Source organism: Arachis ipaensis, chromosome B7 (assembly GCF_059453495.1).
Source record: "Arachis ipaensis isolate K30076 ecotype BB chromosome B7, ASM5945349v1, whole genome shotgun sequence".
In the NCBI taxonomy this organism is placed as follows: domain Eukaryota; kingdom Viridiplantae; phylum Streptophyta; class Magnoliopsida; order Fabales; family Fabaceae; genus Arachis; species Arachis ipaensis.
The window spans coordinates 49,309,983-49,320,147 of record NC_142442.1 but is presented as its reverse complement, the minus strand read 5'-3'; the positions used below and the strand labels follow the sequence as shown (position 1 = coordinate 49,320,147).

The following is a 10,165-nucleotide window of genomic DNA, read 5'->3' as shown; positions in this document are numbered from 1 at the left end:
CTGGCCCACTTGTGCGTCCAAATTTCTAATGGAGGACCTTGTTTCATTCATGAAACTCACAGTGGCCTTAGATAGATCAGAGACTAAATTTGCTAAGCTAGATGGATTCTGCTCAGAATTCTCTGTCTGTTGCTGAGTGGATGATGGAAAAGGCTTGCTATTGCTAAACCTATTTCTTCCACCATTATTAAAGCCTTGTTGAGGCTTTTGATCCTTCCATGAGAGATTTGGGTGATTTCTCCATGAGGAATTATAGGTGTTTCCATAGGGTTCACCCATGTAATTCACCTCTGCAATTGCAGGGTTCTCAGGATCATAAGCTTCTTCTTCAGAAGATGCCTCTTGAGTACTGTTGGATACAGCTTGCATTCCATTCAGACTCTGAGAAATCATATTGACTTGCTGAGTCAATATTTTATTCTGAGCCAATATGGCATTCAGAGTATCAATTTCAAGAACTCCCTTCTTCTGAGGCGTCCCATTACTCACAGGATTCCTCTCAGAAGTGTACATGAACTGGTTATTAGCAACCATGTCAATGAGTTCTTGAGCTTCTGCAGGCGTTTTCTTTAGGTGAATGGATCCACTTGCAGAAGTATCCAATGACATCTTAGCTAATTCAGACAGACCATCATAGAATATATCCAGGATGGTCCAGTCTGAAAGCATGTCAGAAGGACACTTTTTGGTTAGCTGCTTATATCTCTCCCAAGCTTCATAGAGGGATTCACCTTCCTTCTGTCTGAAGGTTTGAACATCCACTCTAAGCTTACTCAGCTTTTGAGGAGGAAAGCACTTGGCTAAGAAAGCCGTGACCAGCTTATCCCAAGAGTTCAGGCTGTCTTTGGGTTGAGAGTCCAACCACACTTTAGCTCTGTCTCTTACAGCAAAAGGGAAAAGCATGAGCCTGTAGACTTCAGGATCTACTCCATTAGTCTTAACAGTATCACAGATCTGCAAGAATTCAGTTAAGAACTGAAAGGGATCTTCAGATGGAAGTCCATGGAACTTACAGTTCTGCTGCATCAGAGAAACTAATTGAGGTTTCAGCTCAAAATTGTTTGCTCCAATGGTAGGGATGGAGATGCTTCTTCCATGTAAATTGGAATTAGGTTCCGTAAAGTCACCAAGCATCCTCCTTGCATTATTATTATTTTCGGCTGCCATCTCCTCTTCCTGTTCGAAAATTTCTGAAAGGTGCTTGCTGGATTGTTGTAATTTAGCTTCTCTTAGTTTCCTCTTCAGAGTCCTTTCAGGTTCTGGATCTGCTTCAACAAGAATATTCTTGTCCTTGCTCCTGCTCATATGAAAAAGAAGGAACAGAAAAATAATAATAATAGGAATCTTTTTTACCACAGTATAGAGGTCCCTGTGTGAGTAGAAGAAAAGAAGAAGAAAAGAATGTAATGTAAGGAAAGAAACACAAGGGTGAGGAGAGCAGAGATGTGAGATGAAGAGAAGTGTTAGTAGATGAATAAATAAATAGAAGGAGATGAGAGAGAAAAAGAATTTTCGAAAATTATTTTTGAAAAATGGTTAGTGATTTTCGAAAATTAAAAGAAGAAATAAATTAAAATTGAATTTTGAAACAATTAGTTAATTAAAAAGAATTTTTGAAAAAGAGGGAGATATTTTCGAAAATTAGAGAGAGAGGGTTAGTTAGGTAGTTTTGAAAAAGATAAGAAACAAACAAAAAGTTAGTTAGTTAGTTGAAACAAATTTGAAAATTAATTTTGAAAAGATAAGAAGATAAGAAGTTAGAAAAGATATTTTAAAATCAAATTTTTGAAAAAGATATGATTTTGAAAAAGATAAGATAAAAAGATATTTTTGAAAAGACATGATTGAAATTAGTTTTGAAAAAGATTTGATTTTTAGAATCACAATTAATGACTTGATTCACAAGAAATCACAAGATATGATTCTAGAACTTAAAGTTTGAATCTTTCTTAGCAAGCAAGTAACAAACCTGAAATTTTTGAATCAAAATATTAATTGATGATGTTATTTTCGAAAATTAGGAGATAAAGATAAGAAAAAGATTTTTGAAAAATATTTTTATAATTTTCGAAAATAAATAAGAAAAATGAAAAAGATTTGATTTTTGAAAAAGATTTTGAAAAAGATAAGATTTTTAATTTGAAAATTTGATTTGACTCATAAAAACAACTAGATTTTAAAATTTTTTGAAAAAGTCAAATCTAATTTTCGAAATTTTAAGAGAGAAAAAGGGAAAGATATTTTTTTGATTTTTTTGAATTTTTATGATGAGAGTGAAAAACTTGAAAATGATGCAATGCATGAAAATTTTTAGATCAAAACAATGAATGCATACAAGAATTCTATGAATGTCAAGATGAACACTAAGAACACTTTGAAGATCATGATGAACATCAAGAACATATTTTTGAAAAATTTTCAATGCAAAGAAAACATGCAAGACACCAAACTTAGAAATTTTTTATGTATAGACACTATGAATGCAAGAATGCATATGAAAACAAGAAAAGACACAAAACAAGAAAACATCAAGATCAAACAAAAAGACTTACCAAGAACAACTTGAAGATCATGAAGAACACTATGAATGCATGAATTTTCGAAAAATGCAAAGAATTTTTTTTTTAAAAAAATGCAATTGACACCAAACTTGAAGTTGACTCAAGACTCAAACAAGAAACACAAAATATTTTTTTTTATGATTTTCTAAATTTTTTTTTGGATTTTTTCAAAAATTATATGAAAAAGAAAAAAAAATAAGGATTCCAAAATTTTTAATATGAATTCCAGGAATCTTCAATTCTTAGTCTAAAGCTCCAATCTGAGGGTTAGACATGGCTTAATAGCCAGCCAAGCTTTAGAAGATATAAGCAATTCCCTGACATGTGGAGGCCTCAGTCTAAAAGAATTTAGACATGGCTTTACAGCCAGCCAGGCTTCAACATGCTTCATGAAACACTAGAATTCATTCTTAAAAATTCTGACATAATTTTCGAAAACAAAGGGAAATATTTTGAAAGATTTAAAAAAAAAATTTTTTTTAAACTTTTTGAAAATAAAATAAGAAGAAAATTACCCAATCTGAGCAACACGATGAACCGTCAGTTGTCCAAACTTAAACAATCCCCGGCAACGGCGCCAAAAACTTGGTGCACGAAATTGTGATCTCAGGCAACGGCGCCAAAAACATGGTACGCACGTCTTAATAAATCATTTTTCATTCACAACTTCGATACAACTAACCAGCAAGTCCACTGGGTCGTCCAAGTAATAAAACCTTACGTGAGTAAGGGTCGATCCCACGGAGATTGTTGGTATGAAGCAAGCTATGGTCACCTTGTAAATCTCAGTCAGGCGGATATCAAAAGGTTATGGAGTTTTCGAAAATCTATAATAATTAAACATAAAATAAAGATAGAAATACTTATGTAGATCATTGGTGAGAATTTCAGATAAGCGTATAGAGATGCTTTCGTTCCTCTGAACCTCTGCTTTCCTACTGTCTTCATCCAATCAGTCTTACTCCTTTCCATGGCTGGCTTTATGTAAGGACATCACCATTATCAATGGCTACTTTTCATCCTCTCTGTGAAAATGGTCCGATGTGCTATCACTGCATGGCTAATCATCTAGAGGCATCACCGTGGTCAATGGCTGCATCCTATCCTCTTGTGAAAATGGTCCAAATGTTCTGTCACAGCACGGCTAATCATCTGAGGTTCTCGATCATACTGGAATATGATTCACCCTCCTTTTGCGTTTGTCACTACGCCCAGCACTCGCGAGTTTGAAGTTCGTCACAGTCATTCAATCCCAGAATCCTACTCGGAATACCACAGACAAGGTTTAGACTTTTCGGATTCTCATGAATGCCACCATCAATCTAGCTTATACCACGAAGATTTTGATTAAGAGATCCAAGAGATAATCATTCAATCTAAGGTGGAACGGAAGTGGTTGTCAGGCACGCGTTCGTGGGGGAATGATGATGATTGTCACGTTCATCACATTCATGTTGAAGTGCGAATGAATATCTTAGAAGCGGAATAAGTTGAGTTGAATAGAAAAATAGTAGTACTTTGCATTAATTCATGAGGAACAGCAGAGCTCCACACCTTAATCTATGGAGTGTAGAAACTCTACCGTTTGAAAATACATAAGTGATGAAGGTCCAGGCATGGCCGAATGGCCAGCCCCAAACGTGATCAATATGATCCTAAGATGAACTAAAAATCATAAGATGTCTAATACAATAGTAAAAAGTCCTATTTATACTAAACTAGTTACTAGGGTTTATAGAGATAAGTAATTGGTGCATAAATCCACTTCCGGGGCCCACTTGGTGTGTGCTTGGGCTGAGCTTGAATGTTACACATGCAGAGGCTCTTTCTAGAGTTGAACGCCAGGTTGTAACGTGTTTCTGGCGTTTAACTCCAGACAGCAGCATAGAACTGGCGTTCAACGCCCTTTTACGTCGTCTAAACTCGGCCAAAGTATGGACTATTATATATTGTTGGAAAGCCCTGGATGTCTACTTTCCAACGCTATTGGAAGCGCGCCATTTTGAGTTTTGTAGCTTCAGAAAAACCACTTTGAGTGCAGGGAGGTCAGAATCCAACAGCATCAACAGTCCTTCTTCTACCTTTGAATCTGATTTTTGCTCAAGTCCCTCAATTTCAGCCAGAAAAGTCCAAAAATGTGAATTTAACATAAAAAATAATAAAAACATCCCTAAAAGTAACTAGATTCTACTAAAAAATACTAAATATAATGCCAAAAAGCGTATAAATTATCCGCTCATCAATCTTCCAATGGAAGTCCATGAAACTTGCAATTCTGCTGCATTAGAGAAACTAATTGAGGCTTAAGCTCAAAGTTGTTTGCTCCAATTGTAGGAATTGAGACGCTTCTTCCATAGAAGTCGGAAGATGGTGCAGTAAAGTCACCAAGCATCTTCCTTGCATCTCCACCATTGTTGTTGTGTTCGGCTGCCATGTCTTCTTCTTTTTCAAAAATTTCTGTAAGGTCCTCACCAGAGTGTAGTGCTTTAGCTTCTCTTAGCTTCCTCTTTAGAGTCCTTTCAGGTTCAGGATCATCTTCAACAAGAATGTCCTTATCCTTGTTCCTGCTCATATGAAAAAGAAGAGAACAGAAAAGAAGAGGAATCCTCTATGTCATAGTATAGAGATTCCTTTATGTGAGTAGAAGAATAGAAAAATGAGGTAGAGTGAGAATAAGAAAAATTCGAACACAGAGAGAGGGAGAGGGTTCGAATTATGAGTGGAAGAGAGGTGTTAGTAAATAAATAAATAAAATAGAAAGAGATGAGGGAGAGAGAATTCAAATATTAGTTTAAAAGAAAAGAAAAATATTTTTGTTTTTATTTTAATTATAAGTTAGAATTCGAAATTATTAAAAGAAATAAACTAAAATTTAAAACAATTAGTTAATTAAAAAGAATTTTGAAAAAGTTATTAGTGGTTTTCGAAAATTAGAGAGAGAAATAGTTAGGTGGTTTTAAAAAAGATAAGAAATAGTAAACTTTTTAAAATCAAACAAAAAGTCAAGTAGTTAATTGAAAAATATTTGAAAATAAATTTTGAAAAGATAAGAAGTTAGAAAAAGATTTTGAAATTAAAATTTTGAAAAATATATGATTTGAAATTTATTCTGAAAAAGATTGAAAAGGAAATTAAAAAGATTTCATTTTTAAAATTAAAGTTGATTAAGAAACTAAAAGATATGATTCTAGAATTTAAAGATTGAACCTTTCTTAAGAAGAAAGAAACAAACTTGAAATTTTTGAATCAAAACATTTAATGTTAGAAAAAGATTTAAAAAATTATGAAATAAAAATAAGAAAAGGATTTTGAAAATCAATTTTAAAATTTTCGAAAGTATTAAGAAGGAAAATGAAAAAGATTTGATTTTTGAAAAAGATTTGAAAAGATAAGGTTTTTAAATTGAAATTTTGACTTGACTAACAAGAAACAACTAAATTTTAAAAATTTTTGACCATGTCAACTCAAAATTTTGAAATTTATGAGTAATATAAGGAAAGATATTATTTTTGATTTTTTTATATTAATGAAGAAAGAGAAAAATAACAAAATGACACATGACATAAAAATTTAAGATCAAAACAAATAATGCATGCAAAAACACTTTGAAAGTCAAGATGAACACCAAGAACATTTTGAAGATCATGATGAACATCAAGAACATATTTTTGAAAATTTTTTTATGAAAAGAAACACATGCAAGACACCAAACTTAAAAAATTTTTACTTTTAAACATAATGAATTCGAAAATGCACATGAAAAACAAGGAAAGACACAAGACAAGAAAATTTAAAGATCAAACAAGGAAAATCATCAAGAACAACTTGAAGATCAATGAAGAACACAATGCATATATTTTCAAAAATTAAAGAAAAATTAAAACATGCAATTGACACCAAACTCAAAATTGGACACAAGACTCAAACAAGAAAAACAATTTTTTTTTTGTTTTTATGATTTTATTAATTTTTTTTGTATTTTTGTATATTTTTCGAAAATTATTTTGGAAAAGGAAATAAAGAAATTCAAAATTTTTAATAAGAATTCCAGGATTCATGTAGTGTTAGTCTAAAGCTCCGGTCCAAAAGAATTAGACATGGCCAATGGCCAGCCAAGCTTTAGCTAGAATTATAAATGAGAATCCCAAAGTTGATGCAATGTTATTATAAAGCTTCGGTCCAACAGAGTTAAACATAGCCAAATGGCCAGCCAAGCTTTAGCATAACAATTACATACAACAATCCAATGAATATGATAAGTTAAAGTTTCGGTCCAAAAGATTAGACATGGCTTAATAGCCAGCCAAGTTTTAACATACCATTATGAAGCTCGAAGGTGGAATTCATTCTTAAAAATTTTGATGAATTTTTCGAAAATTAAATATTTTTTTCTTTTTTTTTATGATTTTTTGAAAATAAAAAAATAAAAAGCTTAAACATAAAATCAAATTACCCAATCTAAGCAACAAGATGAACCGTCAGTTGTTCAAACTCGAACAATCCTTGACAACGGCGCAAAAAACTTGGTGCATGAAATCGTGATTCACACTTTTCACAACTCCACACAACTAACCAGCAAGTGCATTGGGTCGTCCACGTAATACCTTACGTGAGTAAGGGTCGATCCCACGGAGATTGTCGGCTTGAAGCAAGCTATGGTCATCTTGTAAATCTTAGTCAGGCGGATTCAAATGTTTATGAGGTTTTGATAATTAAAAGATAAATAAAACAGAAAATAAGATAAAGATACTTATGTAATTTATTGGTGGAAATTTCAGATAAGCGTTTGGAGATGCTTTGTTGCTTCTGAATCTCTGCTTTCCTACTGTCTTCTTCTAGTCATGGTGCTCCCTTCCATGGCAAGCTGTATGATTCTCTTGGATGAAAAATACCAGATACGATCTCTGTACGGCTAATCAACTGTCGGATTTCTCGTCTCGGATGAAAAATACCATGTACAGCTACCGCACGGCTAATCATCTGTCGGTTCCCGCTAGCGTCGGAATAGGATCTCTCTATCCTTTTGCACAATGTCACTGCGCCCAACATTCGCAGGTTTGAAGCTCTTCACAGTCATCCCTTCCCAGATCCTACTCGGAATACCACAGACAAGGTTTAGACTTTTCGGATCTCAGGAATGCTGCCAATGGTTCTAGCCTATACCACGAAGGTTCTAATCTCAGATTCAGATGCTCTGTTGTCAGGAGAGACGATGTGAATCGTTGATTAGAAACCCAAGAGAATATACTCCGGCTGTTGTCCAATGACTACGTTGAACATCATGTAGACCGCTTGTGGTTGTCAGGCACGCGGATCTTGGCTAAGCGAGTAATGAAGATAGTGGGTAATTATCACGGGTCACCCTCGGTAGCTCCGTTCACTGCTATGTTCCTAGCTCCAGTTTTACTTTAGCTACAAACTCATAACTACTAGCTCTCTTAAGACATAAACTCATTCATAAGGATTATTAATACGTGGGCCTACTACTTGCTTCTGGGAAGATTCAACTCTAGCACGGTCCGTGCGTGTTGTTGTTAAAAAAGAAGAAAAGAAGCAAGAGTTGGCACTTAGGATCTCTGAGTCCCCAGGTAACATAGTGAGGAAAGAGAATTCGACCCAAGACCAAAGAAGGCTTTCGCGCGTGTAGACGTGTAGATAAGTTATCTAAGTTCGAGAGGAGCGAAGGCTAGCCGCCTTTCCAATTTCCTTCTTCCCTTATCCCCATCCACACATTAAATTCCGATCAATTGGAGGTCTGGCTGAGTGGCTTAAGGCATTGGTTTGCTAAATCTACATACAAGAAGGGCAGGTCGGCCAGGTCTTTCCCTGTTGTTCTGTTCTTGCATCATAGGAATTACAAAAAAAGGGTTCTTTTTTTTTCGTATATCTATTGTTATTATTGTAAATTCTTTCAGTTTTCGAATTTCTGCGATTACACGGTTGCGAGTAGGGTGGTAAGGAGACGAGGGGAAAGGCAAAGCTTTACTTTGTTGGTTGGAGTAATAGGAATCTCTTTTAGCCAAGAAGGAACAAATTTGGATATATTAACCAAATTGTTAATCCCTTCTATAGACCTGTTGCATCAAAATTTTCCTAATTCTTTCCCTGGACTCTTTCTTTCGTAAAGCTTGGCTTTGGAGCGTATACTATATTGATTGAATCTAAGCATGACTTTATGTTTGTGTTGTACTGCCTAGCTCTTTCTATTGATTACTACTCAAGTCAGGACTAGCGAACATCTTTTGTTCCACGACCGAAGGAAAGCACTAAGAGATGATGCTTCCAATGCTACTAGCGATGTGTATCGGCACATACTTCTTTTAATGTGTCGTCTTTTTCAGAAATCTCCGCTAAGATTTAATCTAAGCGATCAGTCGATTATTGAGTTTCGAGCCACTGGAATTGAATACTATAATTATGACTTAACTGAATTAAGTACAAGAGTATATCTTGGAGAAGAAGTAAGCATGAATTGAAAGAAAAACAATAGTACTTGCATTAATTCATGAAGAACAGCAGAGCTCCACACCTTAATCTATGATATGTAGAAACTCCACCGTAGAAAATACATAAGTGAAAAAGGTCTAGGCATGGCCGAATGGCCAGCCTCCCAAAGAGGTTCCAAGTGTCCAAAGTCTTAGGGTAGACAAAGGATGATCAAAAGATTCGAATACAATAGTAAAAAGTGCTATTTATACTAAACTAGTTACTAGGGTTTACAGAAAATAAGTAACTAAGTGTAGATAGTGCAGAAATCCACTTCCGGGGCCCACTTGGTGTGTGATTGGTCTAAGCATTAAAGCTTTCACGTGCATAGGCCATTCTTGGAGTTAAACGCCAGCTTGGGTGCCAGTTTGGGCGTTTAACTCCAGTTTTGGTGCCAGTTCTGGCGTTTTACGCCAGAAATCTTTGGTGGGCGTTTGAACGCCAGTTTGGGCCATCAAATCTCAGGCAAAGTATAGATTATTATATATTTCTAGAAAGCCCAAGATTTCTACTTTCCAACGCAATTGAGAGCGCACCAATTGGGTTTCTGTAGCTCCAGAAAATCCACTTCGAGTGCAGTAGGGTCAGAATCCAACAGCATCTCTGAATCAGATTTTTGCTCAGGTCCCTCAATTTCAGCCAGAAAATACTTGAAATCACAGAAAAATACACAAACTCATAGTAAAGTCCAGAAATGTGATTTTTGCATAAAAACTAATAAAAATATAATAAAAAGTAACTAAAACATACTAAAAACTATGTAAAAACAATGCCAAAAAGGGTATAAATTATCCGCTCATCAAGTGATCAACCCTATACACTTGAGCGAATAGAGCGGATACACTTCCGATGAGGTTTCTGGTGAGGGTTCGATGCTCAACTCCTTATTCCTTGCTTTCACAAGCTTTCTTCTTGCAAGTTGGTTTACACTCCATTTTGATATTTGAATTGGTAGAGTTCACGAATCATCTAATCATCTTGGCCCTATGTATTCATATGTGTTCTTGGAAGATTGATTCACTTTTGACCAAGTAGATTGAAGCATTTGCATTAGTTGCATCCATGTAGGTAAAAGTGCATTTCATAAACCTCATTCTCCTATGTTCTTTGGTCTTTTA

The 10,165-nt window shown here is 34.9% G+C and overlaps 1 non-coding gene across 1 annotated transcript; it reads left to right on the top strand.

The window, feature by feature from the left end:
• Positions 1–663: 663 nt before the first annotated feature.
• LOC148551101 (small nucleolar RNA R71) lies at positions 664–771 on the top strand. Its single transcript, XR_015893380.1, has one exon. It is a non-coding gene; the product is annotated as a small nucleolar RNA R71 (small nucleolar RNA).
• The last annotated feature ends 9,394 nt before the right edge of the window (positions 772–10,165 follow it).